This window comes from Pseudophryne corroboree, chromosome 8 (assembly GCF_028390025.1).
Source record: "Pseudophryne corroboree isolate aPseCor3 chromosome 8, aPseCor3.hap2, whole genome shotgun sequence".
Classification (NCBI taxonomy): Eukaryota; Metazoa; Chordata; class Amphibia; order Anura; family Myobatrachidae; genus Pseudophryne; species Pseudophryne corroboree.
Window position 1 is genome coordinate 346,665,996 of NC_086451.1, and position 13,029 is coordinate 346,679,024.

The 13,029-nt window shown below is 43.9% G+C and overlaps 1 non-coding gene across 1 annotated transcript; it reads left to right on the plus strand.

Moving 5' to 3' along the window:
• The first annotated feature begins 272 nt into the window (after nucleotides 1–272).
• On the plus strand, nucleotides 273–391 carry LOC134950469 (5S ribosomal RNA). The gene has a single exon (XR_010183383.1). It is a non-coding gene; the product is annotated as a 5S ribosomal RNA (ribosomal RNA).
• Nucleotides 392–13,029: the final 12,638 nt, after the last annotated feature.

Here is a 13,029-nt window from a genome sequence, read left to right on the forward strand (position 1 = left end):
ATTGTCTTTAATTTTTATTTTCAATAGGTGAGCCTAACCTACCTCTCTCATCCACTGTCCGCTATAACATATAAGACGGTGGACAGCAGAAGGTGGGGTCCCCTCCCTATCCTCTACCTATCTTACCTATATTTCGGTACCCTCTCATCCAGATGCGAGACCACTCTCTGCAATGCCTGTAGTAACAGAGAATCTGCGCTATTAACTGGACAGCAGAAGTACTCTTGTTGCTCATCCTCTACTACACTCTCTCATTTGTGTCATAGTGTTTCAATTACTGCCATATTTCAGCGGAAACGCCCAATCTCATCCGATCTTGGAAGCTAAGCGTTGCCAAGCCTGATTAGTACCCAGCTGGGTGACCACTTGGGAATATCAGGTGCAGTAAAGATTTAACCTCTGATCACAAACAGCAGAAGTGTTAGAGCAACTTCCGAATTTTCTAAGTCTGTATCTATCTCTTGGCTACTTCCCAATAATTTTAGATCATTACTAATTTTTGGCAATCTTGGTGTTGTTTTCTCATGAATGCCGTATTGGAACCAATTCTTACTAGGATCTTCACGGTAGCAAATACAGCCTCGACCAGGGGATTACCATCAATTAATTATTATTGAATTATATTTATAATTATACCTACCTGTGCCCTATTTTTGATCAATTAGGCTAATGGATTTCTAATAACCTATTGTCACTACAATTGTAAATGCATTTCATTTTCATCCATTTGTGTCCTTTATCTTGATCAACCAGGCATATACTTATTTTCCATATATTTTTCACCATAGATACTCTTAATTTACTATCAGGCCTATCCTGATTTTTGATAATTCTGAATCAGATTTTTCTTTCCCTGTGTGGGATTTATCAATTATTTATTTATTTATTTATATACTTTATACATTGGAACACTTTTTCTGTGAAGATTGTTACCAATATATGTATATTTTGTGTATTTGAACATTTTTCTGTATCAAACCTTCCCCCTTCTTTTATGTGGAACTAAAAAGTTTTAATAAATTTACAAATTTCAAAGCGTGCCCCAACACAGAGTCTTTCTTTTTTCTCTTTCCTATTCAAGTATAGGAATGTATCTGGTCTCCGATAACTCAAAGTTAGTTTATTTTGCTAAATGGAAATATCCACCCAGTTCCCCTAAAAAAACAAAAAACATCCTTGTTGCACTAAACTTGTTACACCAAATCAATTGAAATGTTGTTTTTGAACTGTTCTACCTCTACTACATATAGAAAAAAAGTGACGCATGTGCACTATGCAAACATTACTACTCAAAATTGAAATATATATTGCAATTAAATATCACATAAGAGGTTGTTAGCATAAATTTGGACAAAGATATGGGCATGCCCACCAACGTCAAGGTCACCTCTTTGTCAGGCAAGTTCCTACCTCTACTACATGCAAGCAATGCAATTACTCTGCCTAATCCCACAGGTGGCTGGTGCAAACATCTGCTGATCAGAAGATACCACCATTGATGCCTAGCAAACCAATGCACATTGACACAATCTAATCACACCTGTACACATAAAAGTGCACAAACCCACCTCTTCTTTTGCACATTACAAATATACCCAGCCTTGAACCTTGCTACATTGTTCTGCAACTGAACTTCCCATTGCTGTTCATTTACAAGTATATGTACATTTACAAGTACAGAGACAGGAATAAAATGTGTTTAAGCTATTGCCTACATGTATAAACTCATTCTGAAAAATAACTGTACATTACACCCAGGAATGCCAAGACATTGTAAGACCCTGCTACTATCGGGGAACAGCCATACAACCCACTATGAATACAGAGACAGTCTTTGAAGAAGCTGAGGGGATACTGCCATGTCATCTGTGGGTGCGCAAACAGGCATAGGCCCAGGTAATTTGTACCCACTCCAGTGCTGCCATCTTGCTAATTATATACAGTGTGATATTCCAGCCAAAATTCAGTAGGACTGTGAACTAAGCAATTCTAGCAGTGCCTGTGTACTGAGTGGCCCAGCCGTAGACAGCTGGGCCAGACTGAGTACTTTTCAAGAGGGGGTGTGGCCTAATCATAGGAGCTTTAGCCACACCTCCTTAGACATAAATAGAAGAAATGGGCAAATCCTTGGGGTGGGGTAGAGGTGTGGTTGCCCCACCCCCTCCCCACCCCTGCACAGGCAGAGGAGAGTCCTGATGTTGCTCAGGGTCCTACTTGGCTGCATCTCTGCACACAGCAGTATGTGATGGGCTGGGGAGAGAGGCTGGTAAGTGGTGGGGCATCAGGACCAGGCCCCTCCAACAATCCAGGACCCAAGTAATTAGTACCTGCTCCCCATCATCATTTCACTTAAACAATTTAGGATTGAATATTTATTGTACTTTTTTAAACTATTTATTTTATTGCAGTGTTTTAATTGATGCTTTCTAGCTATTTAGAATTTTGCATTAGTGCGAATTATGCTAAAATTTGAAACATTAATAATGGGTTAAAAATAAAATAATTGTAGAGGTTCCATTGTTTTTAAAATTACAGAGAAATATTTTAAAAATTTTCTGAGTTCAAACAGATCTATTATTTAATATAAAAATAACATCAACTGAATATTTATTTTTTGGCTGTGCCTTGAATTTAAGAATAAATCAATATATTTTTCTGCTTTTATTTCAACTCAATAATAATAAAATAAATACTTTTACAGTAGAAGAGTTGAATAAGGCTTTCAGTTATTGCCAAGGCTGCAGTATTACTGGAATAATGAAATACTTGTTATATCAGCATTTAGATATTTTTTGGGACTGATGGAAGTTATTATGAATTAAGTTAAGTAAAATAGCCTGTGTTTTCTGAGTAATTTATAGCAGTCTTTATCTTTTTTTTCTTAATCTCTTATTATTGTTGTAGGCGATTAAATATTTTGATCACTTACAAGGACATAATTGTAGCCCCCGCTAATTCATTTCATACATGTGGTTTTTACATCGAACATATTTCTTATATAACCTCAAAACATATCTTTTGGCTTTTCTGAATTATTTTCTTAATGTTTTAAGATAAGATGAATATCCCCATGCCTTTGGCCTGACATATTGTTTTTTAAGCAGACTTTAGTAATCCTAAATGGGAAGAAATGTTCCCATAGGTGAAGAGAAATTAACACAGCTGTTCCTTGGGCTTATGATGTCATAACCGGATATAACACCAGCAAGACTGAGGGTCTTTTGTCAGTGGTGGTGTTGATTTATATAGCATTTATTTCCACATTCTAACTGTTGCTGCAATTTAGCTACATACAAATAGATGAGTTCTGTATATCTCTGCAAGGTATTTCTTAGATATATTTGAATTATTTGTTCATATGCAAAAAAAATAAAAAATAAAAAAAATGCAAATTAAAAAAACAAACAAAAACCTTAGCAATGAGTAATTAAAATGTATCATCATTTATTTCCACCTTCTAACTGTTGCTGCAATTTAGCTACAGACAAATAGATGAATTCTGCATATTTCCACAAGGTATTTCTTAGCTATAATTGAATTATTTGTTCACGAGTAAAAAATAAAATTAAAATGTAAATTACAAAAAACCTTAGTAATGAGTAATTAAAGGTATCAGGTAAGGCACTGTGCCTGAAAAACATCTGTGAAAATATTTGTAATAACAATTAGTAGATGTGAAATAGCTGAACGACAAGGGAAAAATTAAAAAGCGTAGATTTTAATATAAAATAAATATTATAAAAATAAGTCATTTTAACATTACTGGCTATAAAAAAAATTTGGATCATGAAACATAGGGCCTGATTCATGTCTGTAAGTAAAGCAAAAAAGCAAGCAACTGGGCTTGTTGCATTGCAGGTGGGGCAGATGTAACATGCAGAGAGAGTTAGATTTGGGTGTGGTATGTTTAAACTGAAATCTAAATTGCAGTGTAATAATAAAGCTAACACTTGTGGGCTTCTATATGTAACCAGTATTTACCCTGCACAGATAAAAATATAAATGTACTAGCTGAATACCCATGCTTCGCTACGGAATTTCAAGTATAATGCCAATCTTTGTCAGGCCGCACCTCCGGGAGGGCCTTCCCCAGGTTGATACTGTCAAAAGGCTGGCACAGAGGAGAATAATCTGCCTCCTGCTCTGCCACGTCCCACCTGTGATGCTGCCCTGCTCAGTGCTGTAAATGCTGGGACGACAGGCCAAGCTCCGCCCACTGTATGTTAAGTATGTAAGGTTTGCACGGATAGGTTGACTCTAATCCAAAGGCCCTAGGTCTCCTTGCTTAGCTTCTCGTTCTCCTTAGGGCTCCTCCTTTGAGGTAAAAAGGTAAAGATTTTCGCACAACACTTAAGATCACTGGGAGAGTTGTCAGTACCCTATACACAGCAGATAAGCAGTTGCTGACTATGAAGCTTTCCTTAAATGCATTTAAGAGTCAAAATATCCTATAAGATTCGGCAATGTTTAGTTCAAGTGACAGCTTACCCTCTGATAACCACAGACATAGTCAAGGCAACGTTACTACAGTTGCAGGAATGTGTGCCCTATGAGTTAAATGGCGAGACTACTGCATTGCATACAAAATGTGAAAAATTTAGAAAATTCAAGTTCAAGAACACAGAGTAATGGGCTGCAAGCAATATAATGTGATTCTATAGCCCTGAATGTTACAGACAGACAGCCTCAGAAAAAATAGTGCAAACCCCAACTACTGGCTATGTGGATGCACTATCCATTACTAGGAAACATACACCTAGTACACAGCATACAGAACAAGGGGGTCACCTCCTATCAGGATCTGGCTTACATTAGTGAGGACAGGTCGTAGCAACCTAGCAATGGCAGTGGTAATATATAGGGATGGCTATCGATCATCAAGGTTTCAAAACCATTGATGGTCTCCAGGTGATGTCAAATAGATTTACAATTGATGGCAGAGCTGGAGGTGGTGCAGAGCTGCTGGAAGAGGACAAGTGGGAGGGTAAAGGGAGATAAGGTTGAAGATATAAAAGGGAGAGGATTGGGTGAGGGCTTTGTAAGTGAGTGTGAAAAGCTTCAATTTGGTTCTACAGGGGAAAGTGTGCCATTGTATGGCTTGTAGGAGAAGGGAGGCAGACATAGTACGTTTGGAGATTAAGATGTGCCCAGCAACAGCATTGAGCAGAGACTGGAGTGGAGAGAGGTGGTAGTCAGGAAGGCCGGATAGGAGGAGGTTACAGTAGTCCAATCTGGAAATGACAAGTGAGTGCATCAGGGTCTTACTAGCATCCAGGGTGAGAAAGGTCTGATACTGGAAAGATTTTTTAGATGAAAATGGTGGGACTGCAATAGGTACTGAATGTGTGGTTTGAAGGAGAGGTAGGAGTTAAGGATAATTACAAGACAGTGCACTTGGGTGCTAAAGGAGATGGTTGTGCCATCAAAAGATAATGGAGTTGTAGGAAGTGAAGTTATGTGGGAGGGTGGGAAGACAATCAGTTCAGTCTTCAACATGTTAAGTTTACGAAAGTGCTGGGACATCCAGGAAAAGATAGCAGGGAGACAGTTGGAGGTACAAGTGAGTAAAGAGGGGGAGAGGTCAGGGAGAGAAAGTAGATCTGGGCATCATCAGCATAGAGATATTGGAGGTCAAAATAGCTGATGAGCTCACCTAAAGAACACATATAGAGGGAGAATAGGAAGAGTTCTAGAACAGAACCTTGGCCGACACCTACCATTAGTGGAAGAGGGAGTAGAGTAATGTGAGGAGAAAGATAAGGAATGGTCAGAGAGGTTGGAGGACTGTCAGGAGAGGGCAGTAATATGCAGACCGAGGGAGTAAAGGATTTGGAGAAGAGGGTGGTCCACAGTGTCAAAAGCAGCAGAGAGGTTGAGGAGAATGAGCAAAGAGTAGTGGTCTTTGGATTTCAAATAGGGAGGTCATTGCTGACTTTCGTTGGAAGACAGCTAGGAGAGGGCAGTATCACGTAGACTGGGTGAAGGATTTGCAGGAGGGGAGGGTAGTCCACAGTGTCAAAAGCAGCAGAGAGGTCAAGGAGAATAAGTAGAGAGTAGTGGCCCTGGATTTAGCAGCAGGGAGATCATTGAAGACTTTTGTGAGGGCAGTTTCAGTGAAGTGAAGAGGAACGGAAGCAGAATATATATATATATATATATATATATATATATACGGAATATATATATGCACAAACGGAAACGGAATATATATGTGCACTGTGTGTATAAGCTTGCAATACCGATGTGCGGTCCCGCTGGATTGGCATCGCAAGAAAATATAGTGTGTGCAGGCGCGGCCGATACTGACTACATGCTTCCGGGCACAATATAGTCATTATTGGCCAAAAGCCTGCATCGCACTGTGTGTGCGCACCATAACATGTAAGTGGTTTTCACAAGGGACACTTGCAAGGGGGTTTGGGCTTAGCTACGCCCCCGACGTGCAGGTCACGGTCTCTCAGTACTGATGCCAGAATATTATGGATGAATGAATAGCAGGAACTAAAGTGATACTGGATATCGGACTGAAACCGATGGTACGGGATATCAGGTGATGTAGCTATCAGGCTGGAACCAATGAGCGGTTCAGTACACTGAGTTTGAAGCAGTGAGCTGGTTCTGTACACTGTCTTGTACCGGTGAGCTGGTTCTGTACATTGGACTGGAACCGGTGAACTAGTTCTGTACACCGGGTAGGAACTTTAGAGCTGATTCTGTACATCGTGCTGGAACCCGTGAGCTGTACTCTAGGCTGGAACCGGTGAGCTGGTTCTGTACACTTGGCTGGAACCAGTGAGCTGGTTCTGTACACCGGGCTAGTACCGGTGAGCTGGTTCTGTACACCTTTCTGCAGATAAGGTTACTGACAAAATCGCAAGGGAGCAGTGGCTCAAAGACTGTACACAGCTGAAGATTTACTGCACTGGTGCATGCTAATATTCCTGAGATCCCTTTTAAATGTGCTCCTGGAATCCAATTGGCTAGAGGGCTAAGATTAAAGCACCATTGGTTTAACACTTGGTCAGTTGGTCTGACCAAACATGGCAGCACCCATACTCCAGGGCCAGCAGGAAAGTCCCCACCGGCACATTCCACACCCACAGCACTCTGACATTGAGGGAGAAATTCCGGAGACAAGCAGATGGCATAACACAGAGTCTCTGTTACAGCCTCTCCAGCAGTAAAGACTAGCCACCTCCATTACCTGTACCATACTAGAGAGCGCTTGGACTGGTAAGTTGTGGGAACTAAACATTGGAACTCCAGAGCTTGTGACATGATGCTTGTACTAGCAGTGGCATAACTGTAAATTTTGCGCACCTCTGCCAATAAAGTTTCTGTCGTCCCCCCCCCACCCCCCGAATCCTCATGGCATTTCTTATCCCTAATTTGTGGGTGGCTGGTAGTGTAATGATAGGCAGCAAGGTAGAGGTCAGCCTGGGTGTCCACAGTGAGTGACCAGTGGGGCTGCTTCTCCCGCATGCAGGTCCATTTCCCTACTCTGTAGCCCATGGTAGCCTGGTAAATTGTCAGAAGGAGGAGGAGCCAGCTGCTGAAGTAGTCCATTGGCAGCTAAGTAGGTTGGGTGTATCTAAAGTAGCAGCTTGTTGGTCTCCGCTGGCCACTAATGAGAACCCTCACTGTGTGTGTCTTCAGCAGCCCATGAAGAGGATGCCGGCTAGTGGGTGAAAACGAATAAAGGGGATCTTTCAGTCACTGTGGCTGCTGGGGGTGAATGGTCTGTGTGGGGGAGTGTGTGCTGAAGGGAGAGTCAGTCAGCCAGTCACCCAGCGGAGTCTGCGGGGGCTATTGCTATGCCACTGTGCACTAGTAAACAGTATAAAATGTTGTTTTTTTTTGTTTTTTTTTATCTGTGGTTCATCAGGATACAAACACATCAGAAAAAGCATTCCTTGTCCAAGAAATTCTTAATAATGGAAAAGAGTCCTGCAAAAGGGAATTCCTGAAGTAAGCTGTTGTCCCAGGGAAGAACCCTATGTATTCTGTCCATTCAGGACTTTCTCATGGGTTCAATAAAGAAAATTTAGTTAACAGTACTTTAAAAGAGTTGGAAACAATTAATACAATGGAGGAACTTATCAAAATGCATGAAAATAATAAAACAAACTTAGAGTTTTGCAGCTTCTTAAAATGTACAGAAAGGGTTGCTTAGATAAAGGTCTTTCTGTCACAACCATTCACCCATATAGTACATCTCATATAATCTAGTGCTGGTATATACAGGTTGAGTATCCCATATCCAAAATGCTTGGGACCAGAGGTATTTTGGATATCGTATTTTTCCGTATTTTGGAATAATTAGATACCATAATGAGATATCATGGTGATGGGACCTAAATCTAAGCACAGAATGCTTTTATGTATCATATACACCTTATACACACAGCCTGAAGGTAATTTTAGCCAATATTTTTTATAACATTGTGCATTAAACAAAGTGTGTGTACATACACACAATTCATTTATGTTTCATATACACCTTATATACACAGCCTGAAGGTCATTTAATACAATATTATTAATAACTTTGTGTATTAAACAAAGTTTGTGTACATAGAGCCATCAAAAAACAAAGGTTTCACTATCTCACTCTCACTCAAAAAAGTCTGTATTTCGGAATATTCCGTATTTCGGAATATATGGATATGGGATACTCAACCTGTAATACAAATTGTTCACACATCAGAAGTGTTGTGTTCGTGTAAGTTCATGTTTGCTTTTCTTACTGTAATAATAAAATTATGTCCACTCTTTATACATTAGCTGGAGATAACCGATCAATTTAAGTAGTTTTTCATGTAACAGCTGTTTCTATTAATTATATTCTCCGATTATTTATCATTTTTGATCACTAAAATTACAATTCTCAGTGGTCTATTCCTATGCTGCAAATTTTACAGACTATTTATCAAAATTGGGGGCTCGTCGCACAACAGTAGGCATAGACTTGACACAGTTGGAGTTCTTACAGTTTATGCATGCCCCAGTATTACCAGAGCAAACAGGAGCACTCCTCCTGGAAATACAGACTCAGGCTTTCAAGTACAGATTTTTTTTTAAATTAGATAAATAAAAATATTCTAGAAATCATTAAAAATCAGAAAAAAATGCTTTATTTGAATGATAATGCATTTTAACTTAACATATACATGTAAGTACACTTTTTTGTTTTTGTTTTTACATAAATCTTTTATTTATACTTTTGGTGTCCAAATGCATCCTATCTCCTATATATTAGCACAGATCTGTGACTTTGTGCCTCATTTGCTAACGCTGGGCGGAGTCACAACACTGGGCGGAGTTAGTCAAATGAGTCACAGATCTGGGCAAATCTATAGGAGACTAGGAGCAGAAGCAGATGGTATGGGCATGGCACAGGCAGGGGTGCATACCTCCCAACTTTCTTCAGGCAGACAGGGGTGCATACCTCCCAACTTTCTTCAGGTAGACAGGGGTGCATACCTCCCAGCTTTCTTCAGGCAGAAGGAGGGACACACACTCAGTGAAAAGGGGCATGGCCAATGAAAAGGGGCGTGGCTCCACGGGAGGACCCGCAATCGCGAGCCACGCCTCCATTTTCGCCAGTGAGGGGGCATGCCCAGTGCTCTGTGAGCTGCTGGCATGCCCCCAGGGGTGGATTACGAGCCCAGGGGGCCCAGGGCACTTGAGACAGGGGGGCCCTATCTCATTGCTGTGCCTGCTGCGGGTTTGGGGGCGTGGCCTAATCGCAGGATGCGAATGCAAATTCCGGGGATTTTTTATTTTTTTTAATGGGATTTTGGCCCCTCAGCTGGGGTAAATCCAGAGGGGGTGGTCTCTCCCCCCTACATACACGCACAGGCAGAATAAAGCAGGGAGGCTGCTGCCTCCCTGCAACACCACAGACCTGCCTACACGCAGCAGCGTGTGCTGACTGTAGCACAATGCTGCTGCTGTTACTGGCAGGACGGGGGAGCTTCAGAGCGGGGACAGAGCTACTCCAGCTGGGGGCCACCCTAAAACTGTGAGGCCCGGGGTACGTACCCCCTGGGCCCCCCCTTAATCCAGCTCTGCTGCCGCCCCCCCCCCTTAATCCGTACCCCCAGATGCCCCCTCTCCTCCTGTCTCTACTAAACAGAACAGCGAGTACAGGAGCTTCCCAACTGCCCCCCCACCGCGGGACACTACGGCCCGCGGGTGGGACAGCGGGACAGACCCAAAAACATGGGACTGTCCCGCGAAAATCGGGACAGTTGGGAGGTATGGCGGTGTGTGAGGGGTATGTCATACAGACAGACGGGCACCGGCTCACTGTGTGCTTGATCCCCCACATCAGCATACTCAGCAGGGGCTCTCTGGCACGGAGGAGTATCACTTTCTGGCACACTCCACGCTTCTTAGCTGCAGTTTTGTGGGGCACCTGCCGCTGTGCAGGTTCTGTACTGCCTCTGTTATCTCCAGCCCCGGCAGCCCCACCGCTAGCTGCAGCGCTGCCGCCCGCAGTGAGGTGCGCCCAGCTCCTTCTCACACTTTAGCAGGTGGGCAGCGCTGCAGATGTCCGCGCTGCTTGCAGGCTCCGACCCCCTCCTCCCTCCAGCCGCAGCGTCTCCTGGGGGCTAACCAGTCACTCCCAGTCTCCCCTTACCACAGTGCCCGGCAGCCGCGAGGTCCGCGCCGCATGCATGCTATGAACCCCTCTTCCCTCCAGCCGCAGCGTCTCCTGGGGGCTAACCAGTCACTCCCAGTCTCCCCCCGTCACCCCTGTCCTGGCCCCGTCACCCCTGTCCTAGCTCCGTCACCCCAGTCCTGGACCCGTCACCCCTGTTCTGACCCTGTCACCTCTGTCCTGGCCCTGTTACTGCATACCCTCCAACTACCTTTTTGGCAGGTACAGTACCCGCAGCGCCTCCATACCCCTCCCCAATGCACCACACCTCCGTACCTTCTCTTCCACCACATGCAGCACCCCACCCCTCCCCCACACGCTGTGCCTCCAGACCCCCTCCACCACCTGCGGCTCCCACTCCCCCACCCCTCCACCACCCACAGCACCTCCAGACCCCTCCACCATCCACCCCCATATATGTCTCCCCCCAACAACTGCCCCCCCTCTCCACCTGCAGCATCTGCAGACACCCTCCTCCATCCACGGTCCCCCCCCTCCCCCACCCACGGCACCCCCGCACCCGCCCCTCCACCACCTGCAGCGCATCCGGATCCCCTTCACCATCTGCCGCACCACCCGCACCTGCCCCTCCCCCTCATGAGGCGCCTCGGACCCCATACCCCACCCCTGGCACCCTCGCCCCTTCCCATCCCACAGCACCTCCGGAACCCTTCACCCATCCGCAACATCCCTGCACCTGCTCCTCCCCCACCCGTGGCACCCCTGCCCCTCCCCCACCTGCAGTGCCTCCAGACCCCTCCCCCATCTGCAGCCCCAACTCCTCTGCCCCTCCCCCACCCGCAGCACCTCCCGACCCTTCCCCATCCGCCCCCCCACACACATCCACCCCCTTCTTCACCCGCAGCATCTACAGACACCCTCCCCCATCCGCAGTCCCCCCTGCACCCGCTACATTCTGTACATCGTGCCCTGCAGGTGCTGTTCACGCCGTCGCAAAGGGCTGCGCCTCCTTCACCATTGCACGCCCTTTCATTGTGCAATATTTAACCACTAACAAAGGAATGCCGGTAATACTCCATATAATACAAATATTGAACCCCAGAAAGGCATGCAAGGGTTAAGGGGGCATAGCCCCTTGCAACGGTGTGAAGAGCGCCCGTAGGGCGCGATGAAGCACCTAGTTTTAAATGAATCCCTTAAGTTTCACCACAATTTATTTAGAGCGAAAACAGTTTATTTAAATTGCTGCAATTAAACTTTCTATGGTAAGATTAATTACATTATTGTACTATACATGGTTGAGTCACATTATTATGACCACCTCCTAAATTTGACGTCGGCAGCAGGTAGGTCATGAAGTAAAGTATTTATTTTATTTATTTATTAGCAGTTTCTTATATAGCACAGCAAATTCGGTTGCGCTTTACACTTGGAGACTACAATCATAAAATAGAAATGGGTAATAAACAGTCATAGAGGTTGGAAGGCATTTCTAAAACAGTGCAGTTTGTGATGCTGTGGTGAAGGTGTATCGTGACTGGACAAATGGCACCATTGCGAATAACTGATGCGGAAACTGCAGAGCACCTCGTGTCACTGATGTGAGAGGTGAACATCGGCTATGAAGGTGCATGAAGGCCGACAGACACGCTACAGTGAAGCAGCTCACCGTCAAAATGAACCAGCCCGTCTAGCTGCTGTCCGTACTGCACAATAATGTGACTTGACCATGTATCTGCAAATTAAATTGTACATAAATATTTTTCTAATTTTCATAATAAGGTAGAAAACATAATGCCTTTTATGTTCTTTGATCTCTCTTGTAGTGGGTGGTTTACTTGAAAAACATACCAAGCAGAAACGTGCATCACTTCAAGCACCAAAGACAAGCTAACTAATCAGAATTCATTTAACCACTAACTTTAGGGAACAGCAACCACAATCTGTGTATAAATACAGATCTACTATTCTGTTTAACCAAACTGTATGAAGACCACCTGCAAAGCTGCAGAGAGGGGTGCACCTGGGAATGTGCAGACCACATGGGGGGGATGTGCAGGAATATCACAGATATGTAATATTGGATAATTTTCCTCGATAAAAATTAAATAAATGAGCAAGTCTACTTTGTTTGTCTCATTTGTTTGATTTGGTTCTCTTTAGGACTTGTGTGAAAATCTGAGGTAGTTTTAGGCCAAATTTCAGCAGAAATATAGAAAATTCTGAAGGGTTCACAAACTTCAAGCACCACTGTAGGTGTAGCTATACATTGTCGAAGTCGAAAAATATTGCAGTTCACACATCACGTACAAACTACACACAGATGGCCTCCGTGCGCATACTTGTTCTGCACATATTCGCAATTTGCGTATGGTCGCTTCTGCGGTCCTGCGCATTAGCAC